Genomic DNA, 14,210 nt, shown 5'->3' with positions numbered 1-14,210 from the left:
TTTTCGGCCTTATATTTAACTTAATATGAATTTCGATATATTTTAAAGCCTTTTAGTTCCACCTTGCCACGTGTCACTATTTGCTTCGTCGACCGACGACCAACCAACAATTAAGATTAATGATTGGTGACAACCAATCATTAAACTTCGTTGACGAAGGTCTATCAAGTGGGTTGTTGGTGTTTGGAGTGCTTGGAAAGGATCAATTGAGTAGTGGGGAGGCTGATCTGCATAAAAAAAGATGCCTTGATCCCAGCGGAATATAGGGATCTAAGGTTAGCCTCTTGTGTTAACGTGATCATTCTTCATATTCAGGTAGATCATCTATCTCTCTCATCATGTGTCCCACTCTCCATTTGTCTAAGAAAACTGAAACCACTGTGTTCCCTTTTTTTCACTCATTAATCTACTCCTATTTCACTACCTTCATCACCATGAACCACACCATCATCTTCATCATGTCTCACCTTCACACTCTCGTCTCACTGTCACCATTTCACGTCTTCTTATTCTCTAGTTTCACTTGCTTTGATCATGACCGCCACTTTGGTATTACAAGTCTCATTCTCTCTAAATAGGAAGTATCATTATGTCTTATCTCTAACTTCATTTTACCGCTATCTCTTATACTATTCATATCTCTTCTCATCATTTTTAATTTCACCCTACAGAGAGAGCTATCTACCTAAGATCTGTTACGTGTGGCGACAACCCTTGCTCATCACTAGCCAATCCAATTATTTTTGAGTAAAGGTTTATACATATTATTGATTAAACTCAAATTTCACAACGATATAATTTTACCCTAAATAAGAGTTCATCATCCCCTTCTCTTCTTTATCCTTTCTTTTATCTTCCACTTTAAGTTAATACACCTATTCCTTATCTCCCTAAATCTCATTATTCTTTTACTTACTACATCTATCTCTCCTATCTCTCCTATCTCTCCTATCTCTCCTATCTTACATAAAACCTACTATTAATAAAATAAATAATCATACTGAAAATAACTTCTACTAAGAATAATATCTCATTAATCTCTATATTGTATAGTCTTACCTTATAATTAAAATTGAAAACAATCTTCTATTATACATCTTACTCTCTTCCTTCATTATAATACTCTAAATAAATTGCATTCTCCCACTTATTGACGACCTCAAATCTCTGTAAAATAGTACTCATAATAAAATAATAGTATCTTTTCTTATAAGTAGATTACCTCCCCCTTTCCCTACTCTCTAAAACTAATTATTACTTTATATATATGTCATCCTAATTTCTCTCGTATGCTAACTGCTTCTTTCTACTTACTAGTTATCTTACACCTTTTTACTAGGTTCCTGTTATCACTTTATCACTTCTATAATTTTACTATATAATCAATTTCTCTTATTACTCACCTTATCATTTGGTTTTCCTTAACCATAACTCAAAAATTGGATCAATATGTAAAGGCCAGTCCCTATGGAGAACCTCACTCCCATCATACATATTTGAGCGAATCTCTATAATTACAAATTTTATGATCAGAGGGTAATTTTTTTTATTCAATATTTAAAGGAAATTTGAAAATGAGGGAATCCTATTATTGGACTATAGAATGACTCAAATATATGATAAAATCCTGGTATCTTTTATACCATTTAAAGAGAGTAAGTGAAACATTGTTACACTAAAATGAAATAATAATTAATATTTATGTAATTAAACAAGTTTATCCATAGAGTAATTACTCTGTCATGATAAAAACTATTCTAAATATTAGTTATTCATTTTAAAATTTCATTTATATTTTTCATTTAGAAAAAATATTCATAAAATTTACCTTCATACATGTTAAATGTCAAATCCACAATGACCAGGTGATGAGATTGAAAAATTCAGTTTAAAATTTTTTTGAAGTATTTTAAGCAGTGTTTATATTTTTTATTTTGAAAATATTTTTTATAGGAAGAAATTCACGAAAACTAGAGGAAACCAGTTAATACAATTTAATTTATGTTTGCAATAATTATTTGTAAACAAGATTTGCAATAATTAATTATATTTTAAGGAATTTTTTACAATTCTCAGGGCAGAAAATTGACTCATTTTTGTTGAATTTAACCAACAAAAAAATGAGTTCTTCCCAAGTAAGACAAATACATGAACTAGTGCTTCATCCTTTATTATAATTATCATAAATAACATACTGTTTTTAACATTAAGGTCATTTATCTTATGCAATTATTTTTCCATTTAAATGATAAAAAAATGCATGTTGTTCTAGCTTAAAATGAATTATATCTTTTTACACTGAAGTTGGGATTTTTCTTGATTTTATGGTATTTTAACATAGTTTTTGGACATTAATTTTGTAAAGAAAATAGTATATATCTAAAAATAAAATTTATGATTATTTAAATATCTTAGGATTTATTTAGATATTTATAATGATATTCCAGGTTTTATGGTGTATACTGATATTCTGATGCTAACATCGAAAAAGTTATAATAAAATATTTTTACAATGAACTAAATTAAATAGTTTAAAATGAAATTGAATTTTTTTCTTTTTATTGGCAAAAACATGGTGCTGGGTAGGATCAACCCAAGGGTTGTGCTCGTAGACCAATCAAGTCGTGCCCTGGATGCCACCCAAGGGGTTTTATATATGTAAGGTTGAATGTTTATAAGAGTTTATAGGAATGGAGCGAGCGTAAATATCCCCACTCGTCCATCCACATGACACAATGTAAAAAGATATTATAGTGATACCGCTTCATGTTGCTATGGAGACCTCTGGCACCAACAACTCATTCTTGGGATGGAGTAAGTGTCATGTTCATGCTCATCAGGTATTATCTTGGAACTCCGCGAAGGGTACAACATCTAGGTGGGACGCCGTGCATTCCATCCTCCATCATCCTACATGATATGCCATTCATGGGGGCTGTCGAGCTCAAAAGTCACATGTTTGCGTAGAGCTGGCAGGCTGAGTCTCTCAACACGATGGCTGCCTCGGACCTCCCGGGGAAGATCTTGCCAATTAGTATTGAGGGAATGGGTGCGCGAGCTTACTACATAGTTGATGAGGTCATCTGCCTTTTTATTCCCTTTCGCAACCGGTGGCAAATGCTGGTGAGGTGCATGCGACGCCACGTGATGTCTCACCTTTCACCGTGGAGATATCACTAGGAGCATAAGCATGCACGTAGTATATCAACTAAGAACTGTGAGTCCGATTCTATGATGATATCTTGAAGGTTTTGCTCCTCATAAGGGAGCAACTTGTCACGTATCACCATAGCCTTGGCTGATGTGTTAGTCTGAACTCCATAGAAATGTGAGACACCTAAAATAATATTCCATGTGCGGTCTTGAAGGTGACCACCTCCACCAAGTGGACCCACATTCCCTTTGGCCGCATCATCCACGTTGAACTTGAGAGAACCCATTGGTAGTGGGTGCCAATGGATAAGATATAACTGGATGGTGATGTGGGTCAAAGCGACCGGGATGCCATAGGTGCAGAGGTGGTACAAGGTGATACAAAGTGATGGGTTCACTGTAGCCATTGTTTGACGTGGCTCATGACATCTTGTGCACTTATTGTGGACCCTACAAACGAGAAGAGTTTTGCCCATTCCATATCTCCCATAATAAGTATCATATGATAATGTGTAGGTAAGGGCTAAGCCTAGAGCGTATTGACAAGATAAAGATCTTATCAAAACACTCCAGTGGTGATAATGTACTATGGGAACATAAAATCAGACACCAATGGTGAGTAAATGGGCGCCAAAATTCCGTAACAATCTCACTATGGAAGAAGAGGTGTTACATTTTCTCATCCTGAGGAGATACATGGAAAAAATGGCAGTGCCAACTAGTGGAGAGACCAATATGGGTCACACCATTATCAATAATAGGCCATAATGCATAAATCTCCAAAGAAAGAAAGAGACGCGGGTGATAATTTCTGGGTGCCAAGTGCGTCGACCCCAAGATTGTGCAAGAAATCTCTCTTGGAAGTTATTCCAAGAGGAATGACAGGAGAAACTCCTATCAGGCATGAGTGTCTAATTAGGATGGTCAAGGGAGATCCCTATCTCAATGGCCGTAGTCATCGGTATGAAGTCTAACACAAGTCCATGTTGCTCCAATAGGAGTATCGTGTTCCCCGTTAGTAATTGGGCCACAATCAGTTGGAGTTGGTTGTGTGGAAAAGTAGGGTGGCGAGCTAAGGCGGTATCCGCAAGCCAAGTATTGTATTAAGCATTAATTGTGCCTTGGTTGATGAGCCAAAAGGTCATCGTGGATATCTCTAGCCAGTGGCATTGCCAAGTATGCCACCTTTTGAGGCCTTTGATATTAGACTCACGAAAATCCCACTAGCCATACTTAGCTTACATGAAGTGCCCAAAGGGCGAGCTTGTAGTACACATATACCACACGAGCTTATTGTGAAGCATGTCTTGGATGTCTTGAGGTGCTTGATCCCTAGACCCCCCTTGTTCGTTGGTTGACATGCTTTCGGCCAAGAGACATAATGATGTTTGTGGCTTCTCTCTAAGTGATCGGACCATAATAAGTGAACACATAGGCGCTCCACGAATCGAAGAACAATAAGAGATATAGAGTGTACCGCTAGGGTATATACTGGGATGCTAACGATGACACGATGTATGAGTTAAATGCACCCTTTGGGGTATAAAAAATGAATTTTCCATTGTTCGAGTTTCTTTCTCAACTTGACGAATAAGGCATCAAAGTAATGATGTTGTGGGTGACCAAGAAATATGTGACATCCAAGATAGTTGAAAGGTAGGCATCATTGTGACTATTGAGTGTATTGATAGATGATATTTGAGTGTCTTATGATTGTAAATGGTCCTACTATAAAGATGCTCTTCAAGGTGTTGACGAGCTGGCCCGGGGCCCTTTCATACAGAGTAAGTACACTCATAAGCCCCTCAATGGATTTTTTAGATCCATTAAGGAAAAGGTTTGCATCATCTTCAAATAGAGAATTTGAGATGATCAAGCAACCTTTTTGAAAAATATGGTTGGATGAGACCTTGGACGATCGCTCGTGTAAGTGATCGATTGAAGACTTCTTTCAGCCATATGAAAAGGGTGGGTGAGATAGGGTCACCTTGCCGTAGACCGCATGTAGTTGTAAAGAAACAAGTGGAGTTTCTATCCACCAATAGAGAGAAATGATTCTCTCTAACACAAGCATCAAAGGGATCGATGAATGAATCAAAGGAACCAAAGCATCACAAGACTCTAGTAAGGAAACTCTATTCAACTCTATGAAAGACCTTCTCCATATCAAGTTTGATGATGATGTTTGAACCCTGAATACAAGAGTCTAGTGACTGTGCTCACTCGTGAACTAGCATGATATTGTCATGGATTTGTGGGCCCTTAACAAAACAACATTGCTGAAGAGAGATGAGTCGATCAAGGAAGGTCCCAAGTCGGTTTGTAATGATTTTAGATATAACCTTGTAGCATACATTACAAAGACTAGTGGGTCCAAATTCTTTAAAAGAAACTAGGTTATCCACTTTTGGGATAAGCACAAGGAAAATGGATTTCCTGCTTCTATGAAAGACTTTATGTTTGAAGATCTCCTTGATAGACTCTACCAAGTCTGTGCCTATGATATCCCAACAAGCTATGTAGAATTGAGTTGAAAAGCCATCAAGACCTTGGGCCTTGTTCCTACTTAGTGATAAGACCCCCTTCTTAATCTCTGCATGCGTAGAAAGGGCTAAGAATATAGTATTTTCCCAGTCAGTCACCAGGTGTGGGATGAAGGAGAGAACATCCTCCATCATATCTATCGATTAGGAGGTAGGACGAAACAAAAGTAGGTAAGACCAATTGTGGCCAATTCTTCTTGATCCTGATTATACATCCCTAATAGAATTGTATAGTTAGGTCTAGATCTATGTCGAATCAATGCATAAAAGAAGCGTGCATTTCTGTCACCCTCTCTAAGCCACTGGATGCACGATTTCTAGAGATAGTAAATTTCTTGTCATTGCATAGCATCATCGAGCTGCTCGCTAATCGTAATCTTCCATGCCCAAGCTGCATCTGTCCAAGCTCCTTGAAGTTGGCACTGAATTATTGCAAGACCCATCTTTAGCATCTCAACTTGCACGTGGAGGTCCCCGAATACATGTTTATTCCACCATTTTAGGTGGAGTTTGAGTTTCCTCAATCGATAATCAACTTCTCCATTGGCGATGTAGAAATCTCGTCATGCCAATGGTGTCACACAAAGCTGTGAAAAGCCTCATGCTGGAGTTACATGGCTTGGAATCAGAAAGGAGGTCTGTGGACGGTGAGTGATCATAATAATAGCGCTGTAGTAGTTTAACAATAATAGAGTATTGCATGAGGGCAATGTTGTTGGTTAAACAATGATTAAACTGCTCATATATACGAGCATCTATCTGTTGCTCATTGTACCACCTCCAAATCTCGCCAATAGTAGGCAGCTCAATTGAATGCATGCATGGACCTTAAACTAGGGGGTCATCCGTCCTGGCATTCACTAACTACATGTATGTAGTTGAAATCCTTGGTTATAAACCAAGGGAGATCAACAAGCTGAGGGTAGTCTTAAATATACTGAGTTACCCCCATAAGGCCTCACATACTAGTGTGAGCATGTGATAAACTCAAATTTAGGGGTTTTAATTTGTCATTGGTAATTGAGATTATTCAATAAAAATATATTTAACTGCACTTAATAATATTTAGTTAGTGAGGAGTACAGATTGTCTCCATAAGGAACGATGATTAAGTGATTATCCATATGAGAAGAGATAAATACGATAATAGAATATGCGAGATAGTGATATGAAGGAAATATAAGTAGAATTACGCGAAGTGTTACAAGAATAAGGTAGAGGGCGTGACAGATATGATAGTGATCAAATGCACGAACAATATGATAATAAGGATAGAGACGAGATAATGGGGATTGTAAGTAAGTGAAATGATAAATAAAAAGATGATAACAACTATAAGTATGATAATGATGATGTCGAGAGAGAAACAAAGTAAGGCTAGGATACTTACTTTAGGTCCTTACGTTCTGCCAGGATCACATCGATTTGCGAGTGTTGGCAAGCTCCCTCTCTTCTCCTATGCTTCTTAAACACACCCAAGACACCAAGAACACACTTGATGGATTTCAAATTTCACTATCTTTCAATCAGCCCACACAAGTAGGAAGCAATTTTATAGATCATAGGGTAGGGTATGGATAGTAATAGGAGGGGAAGAAGGAGCGATGCTGAAAATTTCAGCTCAATTGGAGTTGTATATCAAAAGTTATGGCAGTTTGAAGTTAAGCCAATCTTAGCCCTTGATTTCCTTCTCTCTCCTCGTCAGCATCCTCATTTTTCATTTCCGTTAAGAAGTCAAATCGCTTGAGATTCTGCACTTTTTGTCTTCCACACATTCGCTTTTCGGAGTCCATATGTACTTGAAAAGAGGACAAAGAAAAACAAAGAAAAAACACTAAAAAGGACTCTTCATTGAGGATGACGTGGCGACACATCATCAGCGTGCACCATGTCACCCTCTTTCTTCTATTTTTTTTCTTTTATTTCAAATCAGTTGACATGAGCATGCCACATCACTCGCACCATTTCAATTGACATGAGCATGCCACATCACCATGGTCCACGCGTCACTGATTGTAAAAAATTGCCCATTTTTTGATTGGGCCACGTCATCTTGTGCAAAAAAAAACTAAAAAAGTGATGATAGGCATCGTGAAGCGATGATAGGCATTAATCATAAATGCAATCATCACTGCATGAATCGTGAAGCAATGATTGCCTGCCTAATGATTGGGTGACGCCAATTATCAGCAATCACTATGATTTGTCGCTGTTTGACAAATTGAACAACGACACGTGGCGGCACTAATTAAAGGGATAAAAATATAATTAAAAAGTCATATTAATTAAGATAAAATCCCAAAAATAAATATAAATATATCGACTTAGAGAAATCATATTTTTCCAAATTTAATGTCAAAAAATTCTAAAAAGATCATATTTTGTCTCAAAAACTATATTTTTTATAATTTATTTTCAGAAATTCCCAAAAAAATACACAAAAATGTTATAATTCAAGAAATCATTTTAAAAATAGATTTAATCATTTTAAGCTAAATAACATGCAAATATGAGTGATTTAATGCAAATAAAAATACAAATATGATCATATTAAAGTACTAAATATGCATGTTATCAGCATGTAAGGTTGTGAGGAATATGGTATTGCGAAGGCAATATATTGAGTCCCTTGGACTAGTAACTTTAATGAATAATCTCTCGTCCGTAATTACCAGAGCCTATCCAAGTGGTGATAGGCATGATCCATTCTGAGTTCCTCATGAGGGAATGGATAGTGTCCGATGTAAGGATCGATTCAATAAGCCTAACTATTCCTTGTTTGTGCTTATTGTTAAGTAAAAGGAGATGTGATTGAGTGTGAGCTTTACCAATTCGTCTACAATTCCAAATAAGATTTGGAATCATAAAAACTATCGACTGCAACGATGCACCCGTGATTGAGTGTTTATAGATGTGACGATAGGGGGGTGTAGTATTTTAGTCCTTAGATATGGATTTATCATACTCCTCCTGGCTGAGGAGGCGAGTCCACTAGTATCCTCGTGAGTATCCTCAGTAGTACAAGAAGGGAGAGAGGATTACTATGGAGGGTCAAGGGGAATGAAGAAATGTTGGGAGGGAATAGGAAGGCACGGTTGGAGGAGATGAGGGATGGTGGGGTACAAGATGATAAATGATGAGAAGGTTTAAAGGATAGTGTGTCTAGTGGAGAGGTATGCTTTACTAAGTCGACCCTCCTTTGAATCAATGCATCCACTAGTATCAAGCCCATCTATTGTGTCTAAAAGAGAAAATATATTCGATGTTAGTGTGGGGAGCATACCCTCTTTGCCCTTACGTGATGACATGGCAGAAGGTGGTGCATCTTTGACCTTGATGAGAGTTTTGAGCCGCTTCACAAGGCCCTTGTTCACTCACTAATGAGCTGTAGACAGGGGCTGAGTAGAGGTAGCGACAACATGAGGCTGAACTAGAGTGATTGCAGTTGGTGGAGTGGTTGTCTCTGATGGTGGTGTAGGACATGATCGGGTGGTAGGAGGCAGACACCGATTAGGGCAATGGCCTTGTGCAGTGTTCCTCGACTATACAATGTACTCACTATAGGGCAAGGGGGAGAGAAAGTCTGTTATGGTTGGCGAGGTAGCCTCCATTGCCCTTTGGTGACAAGTGTGGATAGTGTGTCCGAGGAGAGTGTACAAAATTGCAGTAAGTTCTTTACACAATGGGCTAATAGATCAACTCATCACCATTCCTAACTAGGATCATACGGTGGAGAGGTTACAAAAGGACAATCTCTACACGAATGCATGCATATCTAGGGCGATTGAACAAAAGCACATCTTTGTCGAGACATATAAATGTTCCTATGATGTTGGCCAATGAATCAAGGGCATTGTGTTGGGTTCTATAGGCCTAGATCTTGATAAAGTCAAAGATTCCACGCAACGGAAGACACAGCACAGAATCAAAACGACATTGATAAAATCATTAAACGAAGTACTTTTGCATGGATCACATATGTGATTTCTTAGATCCAAGAGTGAGACTAGTTGAGATGCTCAAGTGTGCAACCTTTAGATGTATCCACACGATCCTCGACATGTCGAATCTCCTTCTCGTTGACAAGTCCCGTTCAATCTCCATCGTCGTCGTTACACCATTCCGATTGCATCGAGCATGGAGAGAGGGTGTAGGGAGCGTGGAGAAGAAGGGGAAGGCCCATGAAAAATTCTGGCCTAGGTGAATTTTGTTCAGGGCCTTCCCCTATTTATACTAAGTGGGTATTTTTCATAAAACCCCCACTATTTAAGTATATCTTCCGACATCCAAAAGACCATTAGCTTGTTACCCTCTAGGCCTATATATCAGTCTAGTTAACGACTACATCAGCCCAATAACCTTTATTCGCCTTCCAAATTAATTAACTATATCATAATACAGATTTAACCCAATTATCATATAGATTTAATTAATGCCGGATCGATTTAACCCAATTGATAGGTTGAGTTTCCAATATGTGGGGTGCCATGCTACACCTCGTGCTCTAAAATATACAAAGGAGTGTGTATCGACTCACTCTTGTAACCTATTCATCATCGGTTACTATGTACGTATAATCCCTCATCCACTTGACACTCTTTGGACGACTTAGGGTATGGTCAACTATCAAACCCTAATTGATCATCCGATATAGTACTGATGCATTCAAAAATCATTGGAGAACTCTTCTACGATATTTCACTACCTTGTCCAAGGATTTCATCGCATCATCTTTCTTGAGCTTTCACCTCTTATGCCGAGGATGGACGATCCCATTTTGAACACTCAATCATCTTTATGAACTTCTTAATGCACCCAAACTAAGACTGTTTAAAATCTCATGATTAGAGACTCGTTGGCCATAATCAAAGTACAACTATCTGTCCACAAGACGTCTTTGGTATCTCATGTCTAAGGACCACTTACACAACCATGACATAAATCAACCTCATTGACAGTTTGGTATAATACCATTAAGTAATTCGTACGGATCAATTCAGTGAACTCTTTCCACTAAAGAGCACCCACTATGTATACTTACTATTTTCACACTAATGGCTATAGGACCAACCATACTCATTGTATGAGTAATACTAGATAGTGCTATTCTATTTGGATACTTCGACGTCCTTCTCGCGTATCCTTCGAATAGGAATGTTTGTAACACGTGCTTAAAGACTAGTGATCTCCGTATCACGATCTCATCATAATTCACTAAGTCTGATCATGTATTCATAGATTTCATTATAAGTATCACACATGCACTATAATGAATATGTTCTATTAATGAACGTGGAATGAGATGTGGAATGTATTATTGGCTTGCCGGACACATATATTTCCATCACATTGGGCATGAAAAAATAAGGTCGTAGGCCAGTGAAGCCAACTCACACTAGGACAGAATGAGGGTGTTGGTCAATGGAGCTACTTGTCGTCTCACTTGTCCAATGATATGTGTGCATGAATGATCTATCAAGCCTTCCTGAAATCCTTTTCAAGAACAAATCTAATAAAGACACGATGGTGTTTGTAGGCATCAATGACCACATGACATATGAAATTCCGCAAGGCTAAGTATGTCATCCTTATGTCATCGATAAGCAGATGCGTGGTAGCAAAACGTCCCACTAGGGTGAACTAGAAAGGTGCTACCATCTATAAGACCTCTTCTTTTGAGAATGAGAGAAGCCTCATTCCATTAGTTTCTGTATAAGTTGATGGATATTATGTGGCCATCAAGCCAATCACACCACCATGTTTATTTAAGTTCATTAAATAAAATATTTATGTTCATTGAATTCCAATGTCACATTTATAATGAAGTCCATGAATACATGCAATAACCTAGTGAATTACGATGATATCAAAATACATTGATTGCTAGTCTTTAAACATGTATCCTAAATATTCCTATTTGATGGATTGTCGAGAAGGACATCGAATTATCTGAATAGAAAAACACTAACTGATCCTACTTATATGATAAGTATAGCTGACCCTATGGCTATTAGTGTGGCAACACTAAGGACATATATGGGTGCTCTTTAGAGAAAGAGTTCACTGAATTGATCCATATGAATCCCTTAATGGTATTATACCTAAACGTTAATCAGGTTGATGCATATCATGCTTGTATAAGTGATCCACTAACATCAGACACCAAGAACATCTCGTGAATAGAAGAATAGATTTTGGCTATGACTTACAGACCTCTAATCATGGGATTCAAACAAGTCATAGCTCGGGTGTAGTAGAAGCTCACAGAGATGATTAAGTACTCAACATGGGATCATCTTCCCTTGGTATAAGAGGAGATTGATTCAAGTAAGAAAATGCAGAAAAATCCCTGGACAGGGAAGTGAGGATATTGGAGAACGCATTATCTGCTGACCCTAGTTACGCGTCAGTACTAATCAAATGATAGATTAGGTTTGACGATAAACCATACCCTAAGTCATTCGAGAGTCTCACGCGGCTGATGGATTATACATATACAGTAACTGATGACGGTAAAGGTTCCATGAGAGAGTTCAACACTACTCGGTATCTTCTAAAGCACAATATGTAGCTTGGCAACCCACAACCTAGAACTTAACCTATTGATTAGGTTAAATCAATCCTTATTTAATTAATCTATATGTTGAGATGGTTAATTAATAAGCTTGATTAATAATTATTATTGAGCCACTAAAATTATTAACTAGAATGATACATGGGCCTAGAGGGTCACACACATAAGGTCATAAGGACATTGGTGGATATATTTTACTATTAGGGTTTTTGAGAAAAAAATTAAGTAAAATATAAATAGGGAAGGGCACTCATTTCAATCACCCAAGCGAGCCAGATTTGAGAGCCCCCTTTCCCCGCTCTCTTCTCCACTCAACCAAGAAGAGTGTCTTCATGGTGAAAAAATCTTTAAGATTTTCAAGGAGAGTTGAAGAAGAAAACGTGGAGGTCCAAGTGCCAAGTGATCACGTGGATACTTCTAGAGGCTGGACATGTGAATGGCTTCAGAATGATATCAAGGCAACAAAGTCAAGGGTGAAACAAGTTACCACAAATGCAATAAGAGAGTTTTCTCTGTTCTAGCTTCTCATCTCTTCATCCTTCTATCTATCCATCTTCCTCTTATTCATTTTTTTGCAAGAGAGACAGAACGAGACACACACACACACACACACACACACACACACACACACACACACACACAGAGAGAGAGAGAGAGAGAGAGAGAGAGAGAGAGAGAGAGAGAGAGAGAGAGAGAGAGAGAGAGAGAGAGAGAGAGAGAGAGAGAGAGATGGTAGTTCCAGTTCAACAGTGCCACTACAGGACCCATTCGTTGTCTGGGCTGAGTTTTCTGAATGGCTACCTATCTTTGCGCCATCCTGCCCTTTACCTTTATCTAACTTAATGGTGGATGATTGCTCCCTTGAGGACCCCTCCGGTGATAACTTTTCTTGTGCTGCAGATAGGGATCTTTGTTTGAGTGAAGGCGGTGAGCTGAATCTCGTCTCCTGCTGCGCATGCTTCATTTTAAGAGCCGATGTCCCTTGGTCTCCGTATTGAGCCGTCGAGCTTCCTATGATGCTTGGCGTTGTCGGGGGGAGCTGCTCCATCAAACTAACCATAAAATTGCGGCATGGGCTTTTGAGCCAGATGTGTCATGGCAGCTGGTTTGATGCCATGTTTTCCACCTCCATTAAAACCACGTTTGGGTCCCCAGAGACTTATACCTATTGAAATGATAGACCGTAGACGTCCAATTGTCTGCACAGTGGATTCCATCCACTCCCACGTTTGATATCTCATCGACTCCTGTGCTTCTAAGATGAGGTTTTAGTACCTTCCATCCAAGCTCCATCTTTGGGAAGGACTCGACGCCACTGCACCATTGTGCCCCCATTGAGGTGTTGTACCCATCCACATATTTCAATATATGCTGCCATGGATACTCCCCTGATGAATAGATACCCTGGATTTAGGTTCCAGATTTCTGCATTCTGCGTTGCAGGAAGTCGTTGCCAAAGGTCTTGTCTAACCTCCGCTAGTTTCGGAGAACCGCTGATTACTTTTCCTATCAGACACCCACAAAAATGGTTGGAATCTGGCACGCTTCCCTTCCCATCGCTGGATATTCTCCCAATCCTTGACCGTGTCCTGAGCTTCCGTCCCTGTGGTCTTCTCGACGAATCTTGTCTCCTAACTGCCCTTTGGGGGAACTAATCATAAATATCTATCTCTGAGAGGTTCACTAAAAACTTGACTGTTGGCAGGTCTCTTTGTATGTGTTGTCCGGAAAGAGGACTCAATGATTATTAGTTCGCCGGAACCAGAAGTTAAAATTTTGGTGTATAGGAATCCAGTAAAAACATCTTTTGAGCAATGACTGACGATGATCTGCTCCTTGACACCTCCGACAAATGACCGGCTCCCGGCACTCCCAAGTGAAATGCCCCTGCGACAGACATCGAAAGCATCTTAGTTCCCCTTCAATTTGTAGCCTGCCCT

This window comes from Wolffia australiana, chromosome 1, assembly GCF_029677425.1.
Source record: "Wolffia australiana isolate 7733 chromosome 1, ASM2967742v1".
NCBI lineage: Eukaryota > Viridiplantae > Streptophyta > Magnoliopsida > Alismatales > Araceae > Wolffia > Wolffia australiana.
Note: the sequence above shows the minus strand (reverse complement) of the source record.